Source organism: Ambystoma mexicanum, chromosome 4q (assembly GCF_040938575.1).
Source record: "Ambystoma mexicanum isolate Mex_15411 chromosome 4q, UKY_AmexF1_1, whole genome shotgun sequence".
Classification (NCBI taxonomy): Eukaryota; Metazoa; Chordata; class Amphibia; order Caudata; family Ambystomatidae; genus Ambystoma; species Ambystoma mexicanum.
In genome coordinates, this window is record NC_090928.1 from 908330232 (window position 1) to 908358075 (window position 27844).

At 45.7% G+C, this 27844-nt stretch overlaps 1 long non-coding RNA gene across 1 annotated transcript in view; it reads left to right on the forward strand.

Moving 5' to 3' along the window:
• LOC138468071 (uncharacterized) overlaps window positions 1-25909 on the forward strand; it is a 250933-nt gene extending 225024 nt beyond the window's left edge. Inside the window, exon 4 of the long non-coding RNA XR_011268195.1 lies at window positions 22903-25909. This is a non-coding gene — a long non-coding RNA (uncharacterized lncRNA). The remainder of the gene's footprint in view (window positions 1-22902) is intronic.
• The last annotated feature ends 1935 nt before the right edge of the window (window positions 25910-27844 follow it).

Here is a 27844-nt window from a genome sequence, read left to right on the forward strand (position 1 = left end):
TGCGAAAAGCCATTAAATCCTCAGTCTGGCGGATGTGGGGTGGGAGTGAGTTCCATAGCGTGGGGGCTACGGCTAAGGATGATGATCCACCTAACCTAATTGAGTTTGTCTTCGGAATGATTAGGAGGCCGGCTGAGCTTGATCTTAAGGTGCGTGGGGGGTTGTAGGGTTTTAACTTGTCTTGAAGATATTGAGGTCCTGTTTTATGCAGTGCTCGATGTGAGATGCACAAGGTTTTAAAAGTCACCCTGCGGGCTACTGGAAGCAAGTGCAGCATCTTGAGGGCTGGGGTGATGTGGTCTCTTGGGCCAAGCGCAAGAAGAAATTTGGCTGCCGCGTTTTGTGCCCTTTGGAGTTTATTCATTTGGTACGTGTGGACTCCAAGGTATAAGGGGATTGCGTAGTCCAGTCTTGATATAACGATTGATTGGACCGCAAGGAGTCTGTTGGGAAAGGAGAGATATGGAAAGATGTGCCTATGGGTTTTAAGGTGGTAGTGGCAGGACTTTGAGATGTTGTTGACTTGGCGCGAGAGTGTTAGGTCAGAGTCACAGTTGGGGTGCTGCAGCTCTGGAAAACTCCTAGGACCTTGGATGGATCAAGTCAAAATTTGTCTTGCGACTAGTTGTTCCTGCCAGCCAAAGAGAAGGAATCATCCTCTTCGGAGCTCCTCTGTCACACAGAAAGGGGGTCAGGACAGCAGTGGTTGCTACAGTGTTGCAAACGGTCTGCAGGCATCTCTGGGCATCTTCTTCTTTGGTTACTTTAGTTTCCAGTGGTAGACTTGGTTTTCACTCCAGAAGTCTCACCTTTTATACAGTTCCAGCACACACTCCACTGTAATCTCTCTCAGCATTTTACAGAAAGGGGCGTTTGACTAGCCAATCCGGGCAGCCAGACCCTCTGTGGGAGCTGGTCCTATTCAGGCACTTTGGCAGACAAAGGACAGGGGGGTGGAAGACTCCTCCACCACTTCCTGCCTGCCCAGACACTCAGGAGCCTAGGTGGGGATACACAAGAGTTCCCGCCAAATGCACAATACACACACTGACCTCCCCTACTAGAATGGTAGAAGAAGGGCTAACAAAGAATAACCACACTAGTAATGGCAAAAAAAGAAGGGAGTCCCCAAGTTGGTACTTGGGTTATCCTATTGTGCACTACCGAGGCTATGGACATAGTCTGTGGTATAAAAATTGCACAATAGTTGGTAGAACACATCCACTGCCACAGCCATAACTAGGAGCCTGTCTATGTGACTAAAAAGTCAAAGGAGTAGAGAGAAGGGGTATACTAGGTATCCCTTTGGCACTCCACTGAAGGTGGTGTGTGCAATCTCTCAGACTATAGAATTTTGGGATCATATGGGAAGGTAATTTTACATATGTCTAAGCCGCTCCTTCACTTCTGAGTTTCTGATCACCCCATTAATATTGAGGATGTTTGATAACTGCCTATATTCTCGATGTACATTACATACAACAGCTCAGATACCCCCGATTTGTCTAAACATGATCCATTTGTGTGAGTCCAATCTTGAAAGCTGTTTCATGAGGTTGAAGCATTGAAATAAACCCCTTCCTCAGATTGTTGAAAAAAGGCTCAAGGGCCGCCTCAGAGTGGCATCGCACTAGTTAGCTATTAGATTCACATGCCACACTTCACAGACAGGTGCTACTGACACTACTAATGGTGTGGGCTGTGAAAAATAATATAATTTCATTGTGTCTACTGGGTTTTCAAAAATGGAAGAGCACAATCGATCAGTCTTTAAAAAAATGATGTCTGTTGTTAGTCAAAAGTAGGCAACCTAGAGGTCTGGCGTTCATTGACTTATACACAGCATTTGCCATGTTCAATAGAAATACTTAAGGGTTCTTTTCTTGCTGTTTTGAATGTGAATAACATAGCTCACATAAAATACAGAAACCGAGGGCATGTGGACGAGGCATTTATCTGTCACTCAGGCATCATAACAAAAACTGAGGTTTAGAGCTCTTTCTTTTATTTTAATCCTGAGGGTGTGTTCGTCCTGAATTCCCATAAGGAATCATTGTTGGCTCCACCCACTCCCGCACTTAAGGGTCTTGATTCTGTGCTACAGGCCACATTTACCTATGTGCCAAAAACGTACGGACTGCTCCCCTTACTTCTTTTGTTTGGATATGATGCTGTGGGTAAAGTGTGTCTTTGTAGTTTTTGCGAAGAACATGGATTGAATATTCACAGATCAAAGTCAAAGGTGATGATAAAAGGCCACGGCTACCAAACGCAAGCACGCCAAACTTAAGTTTTTCGATTAAGGGAAAGGCCCTGGAAATAGTAACAATATACAATCACCTGTATGCGCGTTTTGCGGGCAACCTGATGTGGGTCTCCCAGATTGGCCACAATCAACTGAGAATTAAACGATCTACAGGAGCAATTGTAGCCTTTTGTTCATAGAATGTGTGGCACCTCAATCAAGGCTGCATTTAAAGTTGACCAGGCTATGGCAATAGCCCAAGCACTATATGGTGTAGATGTGTGGGGCATGTGTGATAGTGACTTCTTGGATGTGAGTGAAACATTTTTATCTTATCTGGTTTGGGTTAATAGCTTGGTTGCAAATATCAAAATACACCATCAGGTAAACTGGTGTTGACGGCACAATGGACTCTAGCGGGGTGCAAAATACTGGTGACAGTATGGTAGGTAGAGCGGCATGTGATATTGAACATGGAGAATTATGAATCAATTCAGATGCACATTGAAACACTTTTGAATGCAGAGACTGTGCCCACACAGGCCACACCTCATATTGAAAACAAAGGTCACCAAGCACTTCTGAAAAGAGTATGTTTGTTTTGGTATTAACTTATGGTGTTTTCATGCAAAAAGGCAAGGTTTGGGATCATGCTTTAGAAAACTTAGGAACAATGCATGTATCAGACCATAGCAGATATAGCAATGTTAAAAACATAACCATAATGATGACACATAAATAAAACCATTGATGCCATCAGGTAAAGCATAGGTATGCGTATTTACAAGGCAGGGATGCATTTATTTGCTAGAACCATTAATCGTCCTTTAAATGCTTACTCAATCTGGCACCCTTGTAGCTTCAGAAGAACATCTACAGATATTTTCCATCGAGCTCCCTTCGGTCGAATGATATAAAAGGTTGCTGGTAATCCCTACTGCACATTTCTTGTAAAGAGAGGACCATGCTTTTCATTAGCAGCCCACAATCAAGGACTTGGACAACTTTATTCGACCGCAAGGTGATTAAAACTTGGTTGTTTTGTTAGTGCGTCTCCCAATGTACAGTAAAGTGCTTCAATTTTTCATCTACGTAGTGTCAGCCAACAGTGAATTCCATGCTTTGATGCAGTTTGGTCTGCCCTTGGCACGTTATAAAACTAAAATTCTAATTCAAAATGCAAATTTGGAAAGATATGATTAGGTGGGAATTCAGCTTATGTTAGACTCATGCACATGTGTTTCTTGAGGGAGAAAGTAGAAGATATTCAGGGGGTTGGGGGATAGACCAGTCCAGAGGTATCACTAGGAGGAATCTGGGGGTGGGGGCGCTATAGCCCTGGGTCTTTTCATTGTAGCTCTGGATAGAAGCTTGGGGGCTACAAGCAAAAGACTAGCTAGCCCCAAGTCCCGACAGTCGCAGGATTAGTATATCCCCAGATATTTCCCAGACCTAGCAACACCCCTGCACCAGATATGATAATTTCTTGAAGTGAGCGAAGGAGAGATATGCCATTAGATAACACTTGGAGGTAGAGGAGGAGGAGAAGAGAACCCCCTCATGGTGGCATGTGAAGGACTCATGCATACAGGGTTTTTGAGGATGAAAGTAGTAGAAATTCAGGGAAGCAAGAGATGCACAAGTCAGTGTCCATCTCATGAAGTGAGTGAACATGACTCATGCCATTGGGGGACACTTGGAAGAAGAGGAGGAGAAAGGAATGTGCGAGACTCATGCTCATTTGTTTTTTGAGGAAGAAAGATTAAGAGATTCATTGAGGTGGAGATACTCTAGTCAATATCTGTCTAATGAAGTGAGAAAACAAGATACTTGCCATTAGGGCTCTTGGTGTGGGGCAGCAGAACATTCCTGCGGACATCTTGTGCGAGATTCACTTGCATTATTTTTGTGGGATAAAGTAGCAGAGATTATGGAAGACGAAAGTTGCAGCGGCAGCAGGAAATGTGCCTATCTACATACATCAGAACTTTCTATGTACACTGGGGATGCCAAAATCGACTGCAGTGAATTCAAGGTATCAGCTAACTTACATTGCACCCCTTCCCCCCACCACAAGTAAAGGCACCAGAGTCAGTAAAGGCACGGGTATTGCATCATGATGGTGAACATCTACTGAGACCAATAGAGATGGTTACTCTGAAGAGAAGAAGGGGGGTTGCTGCAGATAGTGTAGTTGAACAGCAGGAACATTTTGAAAATTATATGTCTCTACACATACACTGATACGTCAGACAATGATGACTGCATGGATGCGGATTAAGATACGATTCTGATCCATCAGAGTCCATGCAGAAATATGTGTTGCTGCTGAAAAGCAGTGGTTGAATTACACCACAGGCACAAAGGATGTAAAATGAATGGACTTTTGCCTCAACCTCGGTAGAGTCGCTTCAAGCAACAGCCTTCCTGTTAACGATCAGGAGGTTCATGCCATCATTAGTTGCACCCAGAACCACTGTCATATTTGTGCCCATATGATCCAAGCCTTTGCATTGTTAGCCCAAAACAACAATGAAATGTCTGTCAGTACACAGAAACAACAAAAACCAAATCTGGCCACTCACACACTTTGCCAAAACAGTGTGCTTGTTGAAGACAGGGACCAACTTTGGTACCACATCTATGTCATCTATGTCAATCCTGACTGTTGTGGCACCAGACAAAGACATAGAAGAAGTAAAAAGATTTGAGGTGCAACCATGCCCATACACTCAGACAAGCAACAAACCACCACCAGCCTGCTCAATCATCACTGTGGATACTTTGGTTGTGCCATTGCTTGAGGCACCAAGCTCTATCCCATGTGCCCTAGCGAAGCATAGAAGTAATCCTCTTTCGTTTTTGGCCAGTGACTTGAATTCTTGAGCTAGGACAAACATTTCTGTGCCTGCTTGATGCTAACCTGGTTAGAATGTTATAAATACGCCTCTTGTTGTCTTGTGGAAATAACTGACTTCTGGTGGCTTAAGGTATAAGGCGATCACCACTGGAAAATTCCCTGCTGTTTATTTCACCCGCAAGGTCGTACCAGATTTGTATGATGATTTTATGGCTACACGGAGGCAAGTATTGCGTCAGCCCACTGGCAAGAAAAAAACCCTTGACCATGGGCATGTGAACCAGTCACTTTTTCCTTCCTCTACTAGCCTTGAAGGGTCATGGAATAATGCAAGGTAGAGAATGTGTATGTAGTTGAGATTCAAGCAACATCATGCACCGGGGTGCTAACATCTGGGAGAAGGTATTGGAGGTGAAGGTACAGTGGCTATACATATTTGGGATTTGTTGTGTCAGACACTGTATTGAAAGTACTTGATGCCTTTTGAATTTGCATGAAAAGGTACAACCCCTGCTTTGCCATGTTTTTCACCTGCTGGACACACACTTTATCAATAAGCATCAGCATGTGAAAGAAATGCTTCGTGTTAGCCTGAAGATCAGCTCACATTTCAGCCGGACTTACCACATGCCAAGCATGCATTGCACCAATTGTAGGTGTGCCACAAGTTACCTTTGCAAAACCTGAAGATCTAAGTGACCATCCATTGGAACTCTATGTTACACAAATTGGACCAACTATGTTAACAGTGTAATGCCATCACAGATTACTGCACCATTTGCAGCAGAACTCTAGATGGGGCATTCTTTACACCATATCAGTAGCAGTTTAATGTCTGCTGTGTGCTACGACATTTCGAGGACACCATATGGGTTAGCTGTCACAGTGCACCCCTCATGGTGGTTCTCCCTCTGCTGTACCTCCTTAAAATTTACTTGTCCAATATGATGAGGATCACACCTTTGCAGATGATGTGGCCCAACTGGTGCAGTACCTTCTTTTAACTTACCTTAATGCTCCGCTGGTAGTTCAAGTGAAAGGTACAGTGGGTACCTGCAGGCTTCCTTTATGTTCCCACGTCTCATAGTAAAAGGGACCCCTTTTCATCGTCCTGTGCCGTGGAGGAGGACTTGCAGCAAGCATTAAAAAGAGTAGACATTTGCAAATGCGCAAGGATGCTAAGCTTTAACACTAGCAACATTATTAAGGAAAGAACACAAACAGCATAAAGAACATCTTTCAGCACACATATTGCCAAACACTGTAACTGAAAGCGCAAAAGGCAGTACATTGCAGGTAACATTTGAAAAATGTGTTCAGAGTGCGGACCCAGCCTAAGGGGCGGAGATGCTGTGGGACACCCTCCTCAGCGACTCAGACATTTTGAATACATACTGTTTCACAACATGAACAGACATCAGAGTCTCACCTGCACAGATGTGTGAAGCCTATCTACTGGACACTTCACCTGTGTGAGGGAATGATGATCTATTAAACTACTGGTACAGCAAGTCTGTAGAGAGGCAGATGTACACGTCGTCTATAGTGCCTGACCCCTCACCTCCATAATACTGCTAGAATACTGGAAGAACAAGAAGACACTGTGCATGACAACAGGTATCATCCCAATACTGCATCAAAGATATGAGAGACCGTATGCGCTTAGAAAACCGCATCAAATGTATCCCTCAAATTGACGTGGTAAAAGGGTGCATGCAGACACTATTGAATAATAAAAGAGCTATAAATGAAGTCTGACATAAGGAGAAGACACAAGGATGCACTGAAACTACATGTGAATACTTACGGAATGAAGATTTCACGGATACCAAGAAATCATATACACTAAGAAGATAAGTGAGAAGAGATACAATAGATGCATATACGCAGAAACACAAGGTAGATGAGATACATAGAAGCTTTTTGCAGTAGAACATGTAACAGGGGTGAAATAGCCATGATGTGAAAATGGACGTTGGCTCTGTATAAATAGTAAGCAAGAAACCAGAAGGAGAGAGAGCAAGGCTACAGAGGTAGTAGGTGCTGGAATACAGCTCTGTGCAAGAACAAAGCATAGCATATTTGTTTGGCTCAGGATGAAGGATTCCGCAGTAAGAAGCAATTGCAAGGCACAGAAGTAGTCAAAGAGGATAAGCCACATACACATGACATATTTCTCTTAGATGAAGAAAGCATATGCAAGATGGAGCAACCAAGTCTTCACAGGCCAAGAGGAGTAATAGCACCCAGTATAATTGAATCACATAGCACTAAATCAAAGGACAGGATCGACAAAATCATGATCCCCTCACATGTGGTGCAGGACCAGAACACCAGGCCTATTCATTAAGCTCCAGAAAAGACAGCAATGTGCCTTTACTCCCATTAAGGATCAAAAGAAGAGAACAGTCAGCAAGGTCAACTACAAAGAAGAAGCCTCGAATTAGGTCCTAACTGATGAGAGATGGTAGCCAAATATCCAAGGTTGGAAGGGAATGCCAACCAATCATGAGGGCCTGTGCAATGATGAACTATACATTGTTGCAAAAGCCAATCCCCTGCTGTTATTATGCTACTATCTGTATTATACGCCATTAGAGGTAGCTCAAGGCATGCCGACCAAATATAGGGGCAGCCAATAATGTTACTAACTCCTAAATAAGCTATAGGTATATATGTTCCCCTAACCAATCCCTCCCTCTGACAGGTTTTTACGGTTTGCCACGTAGGATGATGTCATAGCTGATGTACATTGAGGTATAAAGCTTTTGTGTAACCAAATTGCATACAAGAGTATGTGAGCTGCAATCTTTTTGTTCACCAGGTTTCCCTACTGTTTTGAGCTTGTTAGGAAGTAGTATTTTGCCATATTCTTTGAGTATGTCTGTTTATTTGGGTCAGAGATCATTTACTGGTAATTCCATCTGGCATTTGCAACACTCCAGGTGCGCCTGTACATTTTGATAGCAGTGCAGATGGTTCTAATCCACTCTCCCAGGTTCAGAACCAGACTCTCAGATTGTTTTACATCTTTCACCATTAAGCAGAAGATTGCAAAGTTTCCTGTGGAGAGCAGAGAAAAACACACATGTGAAAACAAAATAGTTGGCAGGTGCCCCTTTAAAAAAACTCCTGTCTGGTCCCCACGACTGAAGGCAAACTGGTCGATAGGGGTGGAGTCGATACCGAGGCACTCAAACTGAGTAGTGGATGTAAGTAGAGCATTGGAAGTGGCAAATAAAACGGGAGGGATTGTATTGTAATTGTAAATAAATATAGTAATGGGATTTAATTTAAGAGAGAGAGAGAGAGAGGGAGAGAGAGAGAGAGGGAGAGGGAGAGAGAGAGAGGGAGAGAGATACCTCGATCCCTAGTGCCAAGGGGACAGAAGGGCATGCAATACACTCCCAGAGGGGGGATTTCTTAGGGATTCCTAAGGCAAGGCAGATATGAAGATGCATGTCACACTCCAAGATGGGGTGAACTGGAGATGAGCTACCTTTACTAGACAAAATAAAAGACTGTCGTACAAAATTATAGTGCACATTTGTTTGGGGTTATAAATATGTCCGTGTTAATCTTTTGATTTGTTTAAACTAAGAAACATAAAATGATAGTAATAATCTAGCTAGTTATCAGACTCTAAAAATAAGCGATTAATGTCAATCGTAGGAGAATAACGGTTGAGAAAAGATAGTAAGTGAAATAAGAATTCTAGAGTGTCAATTCATCTGAGTGACTGTTCATCTGAAATCTCCCACTAGCGACCCGTAGGGCTCCAAATGCATTGAATTGTCTGAAATGTATCACTGCTTCTGTCTTGTATATACTATGCCAAACATATAACCTGCTCCAACCTGCTATACCTCTTGTAACCAGTAGAAACAACGTGACCTGTCAATAAGTCACTCTCTTGTAAAAGCACCTAGATGCCCCTGGGCTGCCAGTGTTAGAACTGATATAATATTGTTTCGTCCAGTTGCTTTGTGAGGAAATCCGTATTGCAAGGTCGTGACCTTAAGTGAATCAAGCCTCCATTTTAGGTTAAAGCCGCCATTTTAGTTTATTGTACAAAGTCACCCTGTGGCCTAAAATGGCCGTCTTGTGTTCTCCTGTTCTTGCTTTAACCTCTTCAACCTCTGTAGGAGAGTTAATTTCCAACCTGCCTTCAGGCTACATGTTAGGATCATGTAGACCTTGTCCTTTGTTGACCTCGGGATCAGGGGATTACTTGAATCGGCGATGTTAACCTACAAGTATACAAGAACAATAACGCTATCTAAACACGATATGTGAAACATCTGTATGATCTGTATTAAAGCAATGTGTAAAGAGTGTAAAGTTAAACCTAGAGAATAATAGTGTTTGTTAGTGAATGTATTAAAAAGTAAACCGCATGCACGAGATATGTACATTAGGAACGAACCTGGCGCGACCCTAGCCCAGTACATGATTAACTTGTAAGAGGCTGGACATCGTTGTAACGAAACTGTATAAATACGCTGATGTCCAGCTAGCAAATCCTGTTCACTGCTCACATTGAACCCTGCTGGTGGTCTCTGTGATGTACTGACACCCAAATAGTTATTTGTGTACTTTGTTTTGTAAACTGTACAGAATTGCAATAAAGATTCTGGGAATCTTTACAAGCCCGTGTCGGTGTATTTCTCTTTGCATGGTGTAAAAGCCTTAATATTGTATTTTCTGATTCCACAGATGGCGCCCGAATAGGGACCCTCAAGAACGACTTCGTCTCGTTGAAGGTTGGCTCGGCTATCGGACCGGGAACGGACGGTGCCAACAGAAACGGCCCCTCTGGACGAGAAGTGAATTCCTCGACAGAACAGCACGATCCGATCCCTGAATGGTGAGCTGCAGCCCGAGACGACGTCTTGACGAAGGTCCATATATCGAGGTGGGTAAATTTGCCGAAATCACCAGACACGTGGGTCCTTAGCATTGTCCTTAGTAACCCGATCGGGCCTCCCAGTCCTTTGGTCAGGTGAATCATGACCCAATTCCTAATTTAACCGTGACAATTTGAATTTGGCGCATTGTACTCACGAGCACAATTATTTGACCAGGTAACACCAGAACTTTGATATGCCTGGGAAATTGTCTGCCTGCTTTAGGGCATTATTCCGCTGCGACAGACAATCTTTGGAAGATAGCTGTCCCGCACCACAGGAGGGGTCGCCGGCATGTACTATGTACTGTAAGAAAGGCTTTGGTAGTATAGCATTTGATGACATTTGGCACAGACAGACCAGACATAACTCTAATCTTCGGTGGCCAACCAATGGTAGCTTTGAAATCCCTCATCTAGAATATCTAGAGTCTGTATTGGTAAAGAAAAAGGCTATTCCTGCAGCATTTGACGCATTACACAGTTGGAAAACTGAAGCTTTGCAGCAACAAAAGAGTAGAGAGAAACATATGCGTCGACATATGACAAGTGTCGAAAAGGCACGGTTATATAATCAAAATAAACAAGTGGAGTCAGTTAGGAACACGGACAGAGCGTTTCAATTAGGCATTCAAAAAATGTACCCTTCAAAAGATTTTCATACGTCAGATGAATTGATTAATAAACTTTTGCATGAACGAAGGCCCGATGCCTCCACGCCACCCCGTACGTCCCTCCTCCTGGCACTTTGCCCCTTCCCATTGTTATTCCTCCTCCTATAGTTCCTCCGGTCCTCCCTGTTGTTTTTCCTGTTGTTCTTTCAGCCGTCGCTCCTTTGCCTGCCCCCTTGCTTCCACCTGTTGATATTCAGAATGTGCCTACTCTTCCTCTTCCAAGTGATTCCGCACCGCTTGTAGTAGACCAGGGAGCGGGATCAAGGGTTGTGACTCGTAATACTGTGTCCCCAGATAAAAAGAATGAATTGATTGCTTGGGCTAAACATTGCATGGAGAAGGTTGAACAAGCTGAAGTTTTTTCCACACTCGAAAATTTAAAAGGTATTCCTGAGAAAAATGTCTTTATTGAAGGATTAGGGATTAATTTGAGTATAATGTGGAATAGATTAAACGATGTAGATCTCCCACAAGGGTTACAGGATTTGAACGCCTTAGCGTTGTCCAGAGATACTGCGGAGAAAGTACATGAGCCTGTCGAGAAGATTTTTGTGTATAGGAAGGAGTTGGAAGGGTTACAGAATGAGGAAGCAGATGGTGATAGTTTAGGTATTATGTTCTTACAGAAACGGTTTTCTCCTCGCCGTGAATTAAAAGGTGAGGAAGCGCGAATTTGTACAAAGGATGCGATAAGATGGATTTCGGATATGTTGATAACTCCAGATGAAGTATATGACACATATAGTCAGTATACGTTAGAAATGCAAAAGAAAGTGATACAGGTTATGGTAGAATACCTGCAGAATGAGTGTGTAAAAAGAAAGATTTGTTGTCCTGCAGAATTGTTGAGTGTTTATAAGAGAGCCTTTTCGATTGGTACTTCTTTGACTGCCTTAGCGCTTGATTTGGCTCTGTTGCTTAGTAAGCGTTCAGAGCTACCTACTTCTCAGTTGCCTATGAGAGAGGTCCCTCCGACATTTTTCCCAAAAGTTGAGATTGCGGCCGATGCTGGACGAGGAATACTCGCGGGGGAAATTCCTGCACATTACATATCACAGTTTGTTCACGTCCCGTTTTCAAGACAGGAAGTGAACACCATAAAACTATCTATTCCCGATGTAAGAAAGAATCCGACCGGGTTCTATAAAGAAATAGAGTCGGTCTTACAATCATCGATATTCACCTTAAGTGATATTGATTTATTTTTTCCCGTACTCCTGCCAGTTGATTTGTGGAAACAGATTAGGACTGTAGATGATGTACCTGGGTTTGGAGATACATGGGATAACATGGTTAGGCTCGACAGAGAAAGACAAGCTGGCGAGCGACTGCCTCAAGTGATATTAACTTTGCCTGATAGGATTATTGTAAAATTAAAAACTATAGTTCCTGAAAAAAGAATCATTTGATACAAGCTTACGGCCTGTGTCCAAGGAAAGTCTGAGGGTGCTACCGATTTCTTCAATCCGTTTGAGCAGGTATTTTCAGATTTCAGTGGACAAGACTTAGGCACAGAGTCAGGGAAAAGGCTGTTTGTCGACAAATTTGTACGTGGATTTCTGCCTGACATCCAGTTACAGATTATGTCTTCCGAAAGCACTTGGCAGGAGAAGTCTCAATCAGAAGTATTGCACATGGCTCAGTACTATGAAAATTGTGTGAATAATGAAAAGGAAAAACTTGAGAAAAAAAAGGGTGACCTGAAAACAAAAGTCCTATTACAACAGATTGTTAGAAACCGTAGAGGGGGTAATCAATTTAGAGGTCAGTACGTTCCACAGGGAAGTACGCCCCTGGCTCCGGTAACCATTAACCATTTTGCCTATTGTCTACAGGAAGGCCACTGGCGCGCACAATGTCTGACCTTGCAGCAAAGGTCATTTGGGAACATGGGTAGACGATCCAGAGGTCGCCCAGGTGCAGGGGGCCCTGGCAGAAGTCAGTTTGCACCAGAATCACAGCAACCTCCTTCACAGGTTAAGCAAGTTTTGAATGTGGATAATAGAAACATTTTTGATCACCCTTCTGCCGCATACCTCTCTGAAGAGCTTCCTTTTGACGATATTCTGTTTCGCTAGGATTGCCCGAAGCAGGATTTGGAACCAACGCCTATTCCCGTTCATCAGAAAGGCCCCTACGTTGAGATGGCGGTGGGAAATAGGAAGCATCTAATTCTAGTAGATACGGGAGCACAGAAATGTTCCATTGACCATTCGCGGGTTCCAAATATTCCCCTGTCAGGGCAGTCCAACGTTTCCGTAGGGTTTTCAGGCACACCTGTAGTTTGTCCGGTTTCTTTGCCAGTACCGATAACACTGGGTCCCTTCACGGAGCAGGGTCCATTTCTACTTACCACAAACTGTGGGGAGAATTTGCAAGGGGTTAAATTTGTTGAAGGAATTGCATGCAGTAATACATTGTTCTCCACACATAGATCGGTTAACAATTACACTTCAGCAATCACTTACCTCTCTGTTTTTGACCTCGACCTTTACCGCCAGAATTAAGTAATATTCCAGAATGCTTATGGGCAATTGATGATAATGATGTGGGCATTCTTCAAATTGAACCTGTTAGAATTATTCTGAAACATGGAGTTAAATTGCCTCGCATCCCACAATATAAGATCTCCGTTGAAGGCGAACGGGCTTTGAAATGTATAGTCTCTGATTTTGTACATCATGGAGTAATTGAGGAAATTACGGGTAGCTTGTGTAACAGCCCGATTTTGCCAGTATACAAAAAAGGTGATAATGCAATTCCCTTTCGGTTTATAATTGATTTACGTGCTATTAACAAAATTGTGGCTCCTCAATTCCCTATTGTACCTGATGTTACAACGATACTAACCATGATTCCGGCTTCTGCCACTCACTTTAGCGTTGTTGACCTCAAAAACGCATTTCTCAGTATTCCCATACACAAGGATAGTAGGTATTTGTTTGCGTTTACCCTAGGTGGACGCTCGTTCACATTCACTCGTGCACCACAAGGGTACACTGAGAGTCCAAGTATTTATAGTAGGGCATTAAAAGAGCAGCTCGTTACTCTCGAGTTGCCTACTACTTGCACGTTACTACAGTATGTAGATGATATCCTCTTGGCTGCTGATTCTGAGAGTGCCTGTAAAGAAGGCACCATGTTGTTGCTTTGTCATCTAGCAAAACATAGCCACAAAGCTTCACTCAAAAAATTCCAATATTGTTGTCAGGAGGTCGCCTCTTTAGGCTATCTCCTGTCAAAGGAGGGAAGACGGTTGACACCTGAACGAATAAAAAGTATTTCTGGCATGTCTGTCCCAAATACGCAGAAGGAAGTTAGAGCTCTGATTGGTATGGCTTCTTACTGTAGATTGTGGATCCCTAACTTTTTGTTAACGATTAAACCAATGCTGGCTTTGACAAAGAAGGGCATTTCTTTGCCATTGCCATGCACTTTGGAACACCAGACAGCATTTGACTTGCTCAAAACCGCGCTGTGTTCGGCGCCGGTTTTAGGAACTCCAAATTATGAAAAGGCCTTTGTGTTGTATGTGCATGAACGTGATGGATGTGCTTTGGCTGTGTTAACACAGGAACATGGAGGGAAGAATAGGCCGTGCGGCTATTTCTCATCCGCCCTTGATCCTGTTGCATGCGCTTTGCCGAGATGTTTGAGAGCTGTTGCTGCTGCTGCGTCTGTAAAACAGAGTGAGGGAATGGTCCTGGGTCATGCGTTAACCCTAATGGTACCTCACTCTGTAGATATTTTATTGAATAGGACTCAAATGCAACACCTTACTTCCGCATGATTGACAAGATACAAATTGATCTTGTTTGCTCCCCACATTCAAATTCAGAGGTGTTGTGTATTAAATTCGGCTGAACTTTTACCCGTAAGATACTGGTGATGGTAACGAAACGACACACGATTGCCTTTATGTGACAGAACAAGAGACTAAAAGTAGAATCGATCTGAAAGACACGCCTTTGAATAGCCCACAAGGAGAGCTATTTTGGGATGGCTCTTGTTTTAAACTTCCGAATGGTACATCCACGGCTGCTTATGCCGTCACTACTTTAAGCACGATTGTGGAAACCAAAAGAATTATGCATAATTGCGCACAGGCCGCAGAAATTATAGCGTTTACTCGAGCTTGTGAAATTTCTGAAGGGCTTACAGTAAATATATACACAGACAGTCAGTATGCTTTAGGGGTGGTTCACAACTTCGGTAGACTTTGGAAAGAACAAGGTTTCTTGACCTCACATGGCACGAAAATCCAGCACGGCACTTTAATAGTGCGATTACTTGGGGCGTGGCTTAGAGCGCCATCTATGTGGTCGCTCCCTTGAAACCGCCCGTCGGATTCCTGCCGCCGCCTCTAAAATTAAGCGGTTCCTTTGAGCCCAACGGGCCATCGATCCCATCCGAGGTAATCGGAACCGCTGGAGCATGCCTAGCTCGAAGAAGATGGTCTAACGCAGGAGCGTTGGGCCCGAAACCAGCCGTTGAAGCTGGCACCCGGCGCTTGCTGGGGAACCAAGATGGCGGCCATGTAGGAGCCCGGGAGCACGAACGCTGAAGGGGCTGAGGAGGAGAAACAAACTGTCATTCTGCACCGCCGCGCCCTTCGCACCCCTGGACCTGCCGGCGACAAGCGGTCCCGCTTCGGTCCCTGCCTGGCGCGCACGCTTGCTGCGCTCGCGGTTGAGGCTTCCGCTCGGGTTCTGAGCCCCGGCGTGTGCAGGAGACATGAGGCGGATGGCTCCCTCCCTCCCACTTCTTTCCCCGAGCTAACCTGAGGCCCTCCGGAGGAAACGCGCTGGAGCGCAGAGGGACGGCGCGCCATCTGGCGTCCCCAGACCAGTCAGCCAAGCGGCACTCGACGGCCCAGAGTGAGGGAGGAGCCCCCGCAGAGAATCTGGCCTCGGCTCACGCTCGGGCCACATAGCACCCCCGATTGTGGGAGACCCTGTCAGGCCTCGCACAGAACCGGGAACAGCATCGATACGGTGGGTGCTCCCCGCCCCCCCTTTCAACTCGTCCCACGGAGGAACATAGGCGCTGCTCCCGGTGCTTGATGCCGGAGTCCCCCAGCCGAGGAGGAGGTGCTGCGGCGTCGGGGGTGGGAGGCCCTGGAGGGAACCTCGCTCCCGACGCACAGTCCACCTACGGCCTCATGGGCCTCATGAAACATGGACAGCTCCGCTAATACAACCAGGCGCGGGGACTACTAACACCAACAACTGCCTCAACTCCCTCCACACTGTTCCCATTGCCGAGGGCCACCAGCTACACCTACGGACCCCCCCGCCTCTGCAGACTACCACAGCTACCGCAGGATCCGGCCCCACTGGCACAGACCGTCGGCAGATCCGCAGGATCTTTTCCCATTGCAGAAGTCCACAGAGGATTGCTAGCACACGTCCACAACAACCCATAACGAACCCACACTTATCTGGCCCAACGTGCCACATTGTCAACCCCACTGGCTGAGGCCCAACTGAACACAACCCCCCTTTCACCCCCACGAGCTTCCTGGGGTGCCCCGGCCCACACACCCATTCAACAAGCCCTCCTGGCTGGGTGCAACAGAGCTGACCCGCTACGGGCGACAAGGCCCCACGATATCTATCCTTTGAGGTGCATCACCGACCAGCCCAGCAATACCCAAGACTCCGCCGGATCTGACTCTGCAACCCAAGTGCCCCCAGGAGAACCCCTCGAACCCCCTGGATCAGGCCCCCTGCGTGGCCGCCATGTCCAGAAAAGGCTCGGACTTAGCCACTATGTTCACCGGATCAGACAAAAGCAAGAAGCAAGACCCCTCTAAAGTCACTCCACAAAAGCAGCAAGAGGATAAAGATGCCCTAGCTACCAGAGGGGACCTAGTGGCATTCATGGCGGACATTAAATCGGAATTTCGCTCCTGCCTAGCGGAACTCACTACCAAGGTAGAACAGACAGACCAGAGGGTTACAGAGGTGGAGCAGAGGCTGGGAGAGATCGAGGAACGTTCACAAGATCACACATCCGCCCTGAGGGAAATCCGGTGATCCATTCATGCCCTACAAGACAAATATGAGATCTTAGAATTCAAACAAGAAGACCTGGGAAACAGGGCGCGTCGTAATAACCTACGGATTTGAGGCGTTCCGTCCTCCATCCCCGATAAAAAACTACCGGAATACATTGGGAACTTCTTCCAAGCTCTGCTTCCAGACCTGGTTAAATCCCAGCTTTTACTGGACCGAACCCACAGACTGCGCCCACGCCAGGGGGTAGACTCAGAATTCCCCCCAATGTTATTACCAGGGTCCATTTCTTCACGACCAAGGAGGCCATCTCAGCGATTAGCCGCACTGGAGACGAGCTTTCCTTCAAGGGCACACCGCTTCAGATCTATCAAGATCTCTCTTTACTCACTCCTCAGAAAAGAAGAGCCCTACGACCCCTGGCACTGTTCCTCCAGGATCAACAAGTGCGATATAGATGGCTATTCCCGACGGCGTTGCAATTTACTCAAAGGCACTACACGACGAATTAGTCACATGGAGGACGCAAATAAAATTATGAATCGGACCCCACCCAGTGAGGCCTCCTCACCGACCCTAGAGGCGGCTGGAGACCCTGAACCTCCCCCCTCCCCGAAGCCCAGGCGCTCCCCATGGTCCAAGATACAGCGGAACAATAGGAGAAGGTAACCAGAGGTGGACCTAAGTCTCACGAACTTACTCGGCAATGGCCTCGGACCCTCCGACTTCCTCCAATTAAGGAACTGCTAGCTCATCGCTAAATAGATGAAGCAACGACGGTGGTGGCGGGCCATCTCCACGGCTCATACCCACGCCAAGGACAGTTTCACCCCGTGGTCCTTGGAATCCTACGGTACACAACCTTTGAGTTAATAGTTGGCCCAGCTGGCCAAGAGTGCGTCCGCACACACAATGTCGGCCCACTCTTTAATGGAAGTTGCGTCCTCCCGTTGGAGGCGCATGTAAAAACCTCAGGTGCAGTATTGCAGTGCCCTAGCTCACACCGGAATTGGCAGTTGACCCACTCTCTTTCGACCCCCTCCAACACAAATGACGGGAGTGACCTGGCACCGGACCACCAAACCCTGAGACTCCTCTCTCTAAATGTCAATGGGCTGAACTCTCCCAATAAACGAAAGGCGGTCCTATTAAAACTCCAAGATGAGGAGGCGGCGGTGGCCATTCTCCAAGAGACCCACCTAGTACTGGCGGACACTAGCCGGCTCCGCTCTCGTTTATTCCCACTCCAATTCTTTGCCTCAGGAGGAACCAAGAAAGGTGGCACAGCGATTCTCTTCAGGAAGGATCTTAACCCATAAACACTAGAAACGAAAACATGCCCAGAAGGCCGATTTATAGCAGTCAAATGCCTCCTACTGGGAGATCTGCACACCTTCGTCTCAGTATACGCTCCCAACTCTGCCCAATCGAATTTCTATGACTCACTGGGCTCCTCCCTGTCACCCTTCGTGGAAGGCCAAACGATAATCGGAGGAGACTTTAACGGAGTACCAGATCCCACGAAAGACAAATCCCACCCCCTGACCTCGAGCTATTTCACCCAGGCGCTAAGCCTCCATCAGCTGTTTAGATCCATGGAGGTGGTAGACGCCTGGCAGGTGCTCCATCCAACCGAAACAGACTATTCCTTCTATTCGTCCGTCCACCGAACATTTTCAAGGATTGACCTCCTCCTGACCTCCCCTCAAACCCTGGCCTTCGTCAAGAGGTGTCCATCGGCACAAGAGCCCTCTCCGACCACGCCCCGGTTATCCTGGAGATTCGAGCACAGAACCCTAAACCCAGCAACCTGCGCAGATGGACGTTATATGACCCAATTCTCAATGACATGGCAACTAGGGACGAGATCGCAAGGGCAATCAAAGACTTCTTCGAAGAAAACCAAGCCTCAGACACCTCGTTAGCGAACAATTGGGACGCCATGAAGGCGGTGGTCAGAGGCACCTTGATTGCCCAGGGAGCGGCCTATCACCGGAACAGGCGACAGACACAAATAGCCTTGGAGGAGAAGCTTAGGGCAGCGGAGGAGGTCCACAAGAAGAAGGGCTGGTCCCCCAGGACACAGCGAGCCCTACGCATAGCCAGGAAGAAGTTAGATGCTCACTATGCGGAACAAACTGCACTGCTCCTGGCAAAGGCCAAGCAATCATACTATGCTAAGAACAACAAGGCAAACAAAATCCTGGTGGCCAAACTGGCCAAATTGCGGCAAACTAACAGGATCGCTGGCCTGCGCGACCCCAAGGGAGTCCTTCAATACTCGGAACTCCAAAAACAACAACTAGCAGTGGATCACCTCACCCAGGTCATGACAGCTACCCCACGGAACTCATCGCAGCAAATGGAGTACTTACAAAAGACAGCGCTGCCTCAACTCCCTGACATAGCACGTGAAAAATTGGAGGCGCCCATTTCAGGGGAAGAGATAGAAGATGCCATTAAGTCACTCAAGACACGAGCGCCGGGCCCGGACGGATTCTCGGCCAGGTTCTACAAACTATTCAGACCCCAGCTAACTCCTCCCATGGTGAAACTTTTCAACTCCTTAAGGGAGACAGGCTCAATCACCCCCTCTATGCAGGAATCAACTATCATCCTCCTGCCCAAGCCGGGGAAAGATCCAAGAGACCTGACCTCATATAGACCAATAGCACTACTAAACATAAACGCGAACCTATACTCGAAGATCTTGGCGAATTGTCTGAGTCGCGTCCTGCCGGAGATCATTCACCCGGATCAGGCAGGCTTCATCCTACACCGGGCAGCAGGGAATGACATTCGGAGAACCCTAAACCTGGTGGACCCCGCCTCCCGGAACTCCCAGAAATTGGTCTATTGGCCCTGGACGCGGCCAAGGCATTTGACAGGGTGAACTGGGCTTTCATGAGACACACTTTAGAGGCCTATGGTTTCGGAACAGCATTTCAAACAATGGCCCTGGCCAATTATAAGGGATCAAAGACCCTCCTGAGGATCAATGGATACAGCTCGGCTCCGATCCCCCTGTCATGTGGAACCTGGCAGGGCTGCCCATTGTCGCCCCTTCTCTTCGCGCTCACCATGGAGCCCTTCGCCCAGAGAATTAGGCGAAACGAGCGGATCAAAGGCCCACAAGGCGGCCCCTCACAACACAAAATTGCCCTATACGCCGATGATGTTCTGCTCATGATCTCGGAGGCTCGCTCATCCCTGAAGCATGCACTGAGAAAAATAGCTAGCTACGGAGAGGTGTCAGGCTTCTCAGTAAACTTCTATAAATCAACGGCCTTGTGCGTTGGCCTCACCCCGGGAGAACAGGAACATCTAGCTAAAATGTGCCCAGTCAAGTGGGAAAAGAAGGCGATCCCATACCTAGGGGTCTATATTCTGGCAGACCCGAAAGACACATATAAAGCTAACTTTCCCCGGTTGTTCAAAGAACTGGAAGGCGACTTGAAGCGTTGGACGACCCAGGAAATCTCGCTACTGGGACGCGTAACAGCTTGCAAGATGAACCTCCTTCCGAGGTTCCTCTATGCCTGTGCCTCCCTCCCAGGGGCAATCCGCGCCCCAACCCTTCGAGACCTAGAGCGAAAGATGCTGAAATTTATCTGGAGAGGTAAGAAGACGCGAATCCCCCTTAAGACACTTCTGGGAAGCTCCAAACTGGGAGGGCTAGGGGTCCCGGACCTACAGGCTTACAGAGTGGTGGCCCAACTAGCACAGATCCACGCATGGCAAACGGTCACAAACCGCCCTAGATGGGTAGAACTGGAGCAGGCACGAGTGCCTTTACCCCTATGTTTCCTACCACACATCCCGCCCCCTCTCAGAACACACTGGGGGGACCTCCTCCTAGCAACTCAACACACTCTAAGCTCCTGGGACTGGGCCCTGAAACGAAAGGGGGTACTGAGAGGTCTCAGTTCTCAATCCCCGATATTTTACAAGCCGGCTTTCTCACCTGGAGCGAACCCCCGCAATTTTCAAAACTGGATAAGGGGCAGCCTGGAGACTATAGACCAGCTATATGCGGGAGAGGTACCCCTCACATTTGAGCAATGTAAAATTAAGTTCCAACTCCAGGAAAGGGACAGATTTACCTATATCCAATTGCGCCACTGGTGCTCACACCCCCAAACCCTGCAGGTGGCAACTCGCCCCCCCACCACCCTGGAACTGACTCTCAAGGACCTTCCGGCGCGGGGGAGAGTGTCCACCCTATACAGACGCTTCCTGGGCGACTTTCTAAGCACAAGGACTTGTTGCATGGCTCAATGGGAGGCAGACCTGGGACACCCTATAGAGGACCAGACCTGGGGGGACATCTGGACCTGAACACACACCTCGTCCACCTGCATCACTAACAGGGAATGTGCATACAAAATTATGCTACAGTGGTACTACCCCCCCCTAGACTCCATCACATGAACCCCCACTTGGACCACTTTTGCTGGAGAGGTTGCGGTCATCCGGGCTCGTTCTTCCATATGTGGTGGACATGTCCGAAGTCCCAGCAATTCTGGAAACTATGCCTGGAAACCATCACAGAAATCACCGGAACAGCGATTCCACTGGAACCAGAGCCAGTCCTCTTGGGGGTATCGGTCCCCAGGATTTACCCACGCGCTGGAAAGAGGGCAAAGTTACTGACCCAATGTTTGCTGGCTGGGAAAACAGTGCTGGCCCACTCTTGGAAGTCCCCAGAAGGACCCCTTATAGCCCAGTGGTGGACAAAGCTCTGGGACATATTGATTGCAGAAAAGGTGACGGCAGCAAGAGCAGGAGTTCTCCACCGATTCCAGAACGTCTGTGCCCCAGTCCTGGAGTATGACATGCGTTTCCCCGCCCTGACCTACAAACCCATTAAAGCTCGGTGGACTCTGAAGGATCTGGAAAACCCCGAACCTGACACATAGACAATGGAGCACAAGGCGGACGACCTGGGACAGAGGGACTTGGCCGGGGGAATGGGAGGTGGGGGGGAAGAGACTTTATGAAAATATTTGGGATTCAACATGCCTGTGTTTTTGCTTAGTGTGCTGTGCATTTGTCAACCTGCCTTGATTTAAAATAAACAAAGTTAAAAAAAATAGTGCGATTACTTTCAGCACTCGCACTCCCTGTTCAGTTAGCTATTATAAAATGTGTAGCACATCAAAAGGTTACAGATGATATAGGAAAAGGGAATGCTTTCGCTGATCAGATAGCTAAGCAAACTGCCACTGATTTTAGTTCAGAAATGTATGCTGTAAGAGAAACTGTAAATATTTGCACTTTTGGTGAAAGAATCGATTCTGTAAAAGACATTCAAGCAGATGCTACTATAGAGGAAACCAAGAAATGGGTTGAGGGTGCAGGAAGATTGGATGATGATGGGTGCTGGGTGGACAATGTTGAAGGAAAATGGTTACTCCCTGACGCCTAATTACAATGATGGTTATTATGGCTCATGGTCCGACACATGTCTGCGCGCGTAAATTGACTAAAATGCTACACAGTGTATGGGCCAATGATAAGATTTTCAAAATTGCAGAGCGCTTTGTCCAAGTGTGCATGTTATGCTTGCAGCACAATGTAGGAAAAGGTACCACGACTCCTAGGGGAAATTTCGCTCCATCTTCTGTTCCGTTTGAGGTTATTCACTTTGATTTTATTGAAATGGAATGTTGCAACAATCTTAAATATGTGTTGGTTGCATTTGTGCCTTTAGTAAGTGGGTTGAGGCCTTCCCTGTTAGAGATGCAACGGCCATAACCACGGCAAAAACTCTGTTGAAAGAGTTTTTTCCTAGGTTCGGGCTGCCGAGAGTCATCTGGTCGGATAATGGGCCACACTTTATCGCTGCTGTAATCCTACAAATATGCAAAGGATTACAGATTGATAAACGGTTCCATTCGGCCAGACATGCCCAAAGTGCCGGATTAGTGGAAAGGCATAACGGCATTATAAAGAACAAGCTCGCTAAGACGTGTGCTGGCACCAAGTTAAAATGGCCGGACACCTTACTGATCGTGTTGTTGTCGATGAGAACAATTCCTCAAACTAAGACTGGGCTCTCTCCCTTTGAGGTGGTGATGGGGAGGCCTGCTAATATTTGGGGTATGCCAAAAAGTAGCTTGTTGCGGGATATAGAGAATGTGCTCCTTTCAGATTACTGTAACCAGTTGACTAAAAATCTGTTTTCAATTTATCACCAGGTGCGAGAGGCATTACCTGTACATTACGAGGGTCCTGGTCACAGTCTACGACCGGGGGACTGGATCCTCACGAAAGTTTTTGAGAGGTCGTCTTGCCTTGCACCTCGGTGGAGGGGTTCCTACCAGGTCCTGCTAGTCACCCAGACTACTGTGCGGGTAGCGGGTCGTAAGAACTGGATCCATGCGACGCACACCAAACGGATCCCGCAGCTCGTGCCATATGATACAGAAGACACAGAATCCCTCTCCACCGCTGTAACCAACGTGCCCGAAACAGCAATAACTGACACGAGAGTATCGGAGACCGTTCCAGAGTTCGCAAGGCCAGACAAAACGGCCATCTTGTCTCTGCACTCTCCAACAGTGGTACTTCTGGATCAATCATTTTCTGATCCCATTTCCGTTCACTCCCCACCTCCAGTGGGAAGTGACGACATTTTATTATCCAATCCTTCGGCACCAGAAATAGTGAAATATAATGTACGTCCAAGAAAACAGACGTACGGCACGGTTTGACTGTGCAATTGAGGAAATCATTTGAGGGCTTGCCTTTTGGCCCGATTGTACGAAAGGGTTTTGTTGGCTAAGGGTTGTGGGAAAGACATTAAGAAGACGCGCGACTGGAGTTGCCAGCAAAGGAACAATTGGTGTTTTTTCGATGAAGACTACGATGCCTGCAACCGCTACCGCTCGTACCAAACTTTTAGATAAATATGTGACTAGCAGAGACAATGATCAAGCATGTAACGGGACCCCCAAAGTGTATTGTTGCCTTTTTGTAATAATAACTGGGTTTTTAGTAACTATTGGTTTTGAGTTATGGTATCTGGAGGAACCATATCCGCTAGAGGACTTTTTACCTGTTGAAAATGTATCTGTTTTCCCCACTCCTTCCGTGCAATTGCATACCTTATTGCCTAGAGATTCTTCGCATAGACTGAACTATCAGAATAATACCCTTTTGTTAATAATGAATGCCACTCATGCAATTTTAAATATGACCGATTGCTGGATCTGCTCACATCTACCGCAACATGGGTATAAGGGGCCAGGTTGTTATATTCATCCTTTACCTTTGACATCTGCTTGTTATGCTTCTCTTAGAGCACTATTCTTTGGCCGATGGAATGACAGCATCTCAGGGAACTTTGATGGTACAAATTTGAATAGTTTTGAAAAACACGTTTTGATGACCCTGGGATGCTCGCTTTTTGCAAATAGGAGTAAGCGAAATGTTGCTTCTGTTAGGCCCTCTGATAGATTGTCTCATCCTTTTCAGTCTTTGGTCTCTTTCAAAATGGCTCCAATAGGCAATAAGGATGCCACGCCTCCATCTTATTCTGTTAACCATAGCCCCGATTCAGTATCCTTCTGCATACAGAGGAATGGAAAACGGTCAATGGGTAATTTTAGTAAATGCGCCAACGTTGCGAATTTGACTAGTGAGAACAGACCTCTGTACGTAGGTGAACCTGTCTATTTTGTTTGCGGTAATGTGGCATTTCCATGGTTGCCAAGGGATTGGCAAGGAACCTGTTATTTAGGGATTCTATTACCTGGGATATTTATTGCAGAAATTTCGAAGACTCGCCCACGACGAGGCATGAAAGGAGATACTCCAGCGCAAACTCTAGGAGACATCATGAAATCTTTTGTGCCATTTTTTGGGCAAATTACGAATTCAGAAGATATCAGGGGACTAGCGAGAGTATTGGAGAGAACCATCAACCGGACCACTGACATACTCTATAATATGACGTTAGAACAGAAAGTGATAAGATTAGTGGCTCCTCAGAACCGGATGGCATTAGATGTCATTCTGGCTGAGCGTGGAGGAGTATGTAAATTAGTGGGGTCCGCTTGCTGCGTTTACGTACCAGACTCCTCTCCAACGATCTTTAGGGCTATCCAAAATCTACATGTTCTTAGTTCAGAAGTGCATGTTCCTGAGGGAAATTGGGAACTTAGTGCATGGTTTTGGGACCTCCTACGGTCGTGGGGATGGAAGTTGTTTTCAGCCCTGCTGATTATCTTGGGAAGTTTTCTGTTCCTTTGTTGTTGTATACAGTGTCTCCCTCGTATATGCTCAGTATTAGGGGCGTGTTGCGCGCAAGCAACAAGTGTATTAGGGCATAAAATATACACCCCAGATAAGGTTTCCAAGGAGTATGTGTTGAAAGAAACTCTAGTGTCTGATCTAATGGCAATAGATATGTCTGACAATGATTCGGGGTGTATAGACGTTGAAATATGGAGTTAGTCGCAAAGTGATTGAAGGTAGTTTAGCGCTTGACATAGGCCAAAAGGAGGGTTTGTTAGAACTGATATAATATGGTTTCGTCCTCATTGTATATGTTGGTCTATGCCCAGTCGCTTTGCGAGGAAATCCGTATTACAAGGTCGTGACCTTAAGTGAATCAAGCCTCCATTTAAGTTAAAGCAGCCATTTTACTTTATTGTACAAAGTCACCCTGTGGCCTAAAATGGCCGTCTTGTGTTCTCTTGTTCTTGCTTTAACCTCTTCAACCTTTGTAGGAGAGTTAATGTCCAACCTGCTTTCAGGCTACATGTTAGGGTCATGTAGACCTTGTCCTTTGTTGACCTCGGGATCAGGGGATTACTTGAATCGGCGATGTTAACCTACAAGTATACAAGAACAATAACGCTATCTAAACAGGGTATGTGAAACATCTGTATGATCTGTATTAAAGCAATGTGTAAAGAGTGTAAAGTTAAACCTAGAGAATAATAGTGTTTGTTAGTGAATGTATTAAAAAGTAAACCGCATGCATGAGATATGTAAATTAGGAACGAACCTGGCGCAACCCTAGCCCAGTACATGATTCACTTGTAAGAGGCTGGACATCGTTGTAACAAAACTGTATAAATACGCTGATGTCCAGCTAGCAAATCCTGTTCACTGCTCATATTGAACCCTGCTGGTGGTCTCTGTGATGTACTGATGGCCAAATAGCTATTTGTGTACTTTGTTTTGTAAACTGTACAGAATTGCAATAAAGATTCTGGGAATCTTTACAAGCCCGTGTCGGTGTATTTCCCTTTGCATGGTGTAAAAGCCCTAATATTGTATTTTCTGATTCCACACCAGTGCACTTTATAAATGAAAGAAAAATAGAAATAAATAGCAGGACAACAAGAACCGATATAATGATAAACGAAGGAATAAAAAGAACAATATTGTATAGGCTTTAATATTGGATAAGGAATTGTATTTTGGGTCACGGGCAGTGATTGATGGTGCTGGCCAGAATTGATTCTTGTGGAATAATTAATTTATAAAATAACATAATAAAAGAACCAGTATTGACAGTTAAAAATGACTTATCGTTGTAATGGGACACTCCTCTGCTACACCTGTGCAAAACATTACCGAGCTACACACCCAAGATTATCAAGTACCATGCCGAATGGGTAAAAGGCACGGCTGACAAAATGTTCATGCCTTGACCTCAAGAAGGTTTGCTATCAAGAACAGTATTGCAACACATGAAAACATACTTACATGCTGTGTATCCAGGGAAGAAGTTACAGAAAAGGTTAGCCATTTTAAAACTATGGAAAATATATCAGAGTGAGAAAGAAGATCTGCCTGAAAAGGAGTGGATCCTTAATCAGCATAAAGGGGAGGATGTAACAACCTTGGCTCCTCTTTTTCCTCCTAAAAATTATAGTACAATAAAGACAAGCTGGGATTTTATCCTTTAAAGGAGTTAAAAGCAGCGGTGGGGTATGTTAATCTGACATACGTGCTTCCAGCTTATTGTAGCAAGGACAATATAGAAGAGAGCAAGGTTAAAGAACACAAATATATGTCAGCATGCAGTGAATATAAAGAGCATGATGAAAGAAGGGATAGACAGATAGACATAGAAGAAGAAGCCAAGAGACAAAAAGAAAGGAAGGACAAATCCAACAAAGTGAGAATAGTACAGAACAAGTGGATGGGAGGACAGATACTATTCAAATTAGATTTAAAGGGCATTGATGATGTTGGAGAGAGAGAAGAAAAAGATGAACATGAAAAGAAAGAAAAGGAATGATAAAGGGCATACAAAGAGGAGAAGGAAAAAGAGAGGAAGTGAAAGGAAGAACAAAGAAGGTATGAAGAACAAAAGAAAGAGAAAGAGAGAATAGAGGAGGAGAAATGTGAAGAAATAGAAACACAGAGATTGAAAGAACATAGGTTGCAAAGAAAGTGAGAGGAAGAAGAGAAAAGGGAGATGAGAAGAAGGGAAGAAAGAATGAGAAGAAGTAGGGGACAAAGAGATGACGAAATACATCACATCATTAATAGATGTATAATACCAATCAAAGCACGAGAACAATGGAAAGAAGAGAGAGGGTCACAACAGCCCCACAGGGAGCTGCAAGGGATACCGAGAATACAGACATGGCTGATGAAGATGATGCAGAAGGCATAGGAAAAAGGATTTTGGATTTATATAGGCAAATGAAGGAGAAAGATGGTTATAAAACCAAAGGGAGCATCAAAGGATCTCCACCAAAAGAAACAGGAGAAAGATTGGATGACATAATGATGGGCAACCATAGAACGCTGTCCTTAAGTAGACTAGATCTTGATGACGAGAAAAGGGACAACAACCATACCAGCTGGGGTATAATGATGTCAGATGAAGAAAGGGAAGAAGATGAAAGAGCACAAAGGGAAGGTGCTTGTGGTTTTTCAATAGACCCAAATATAGAAAGTGGCATAAAGTGGTCAAATTTAGAAGACCCAAAAGAAAAAAAAACACTAGAACCAACATCATATTCTGAATGACCCCAACACAGTTGTGCAGTGCAGGGAATATATCACCACCATATGTAAATATATTAGGGTCATTACCAGGAGAAAGTCTAAGTGGCAAATCTAGCCCTACCTGGAAGACAATAAGTGTAGGTGGGTATGATTTTAGACCAG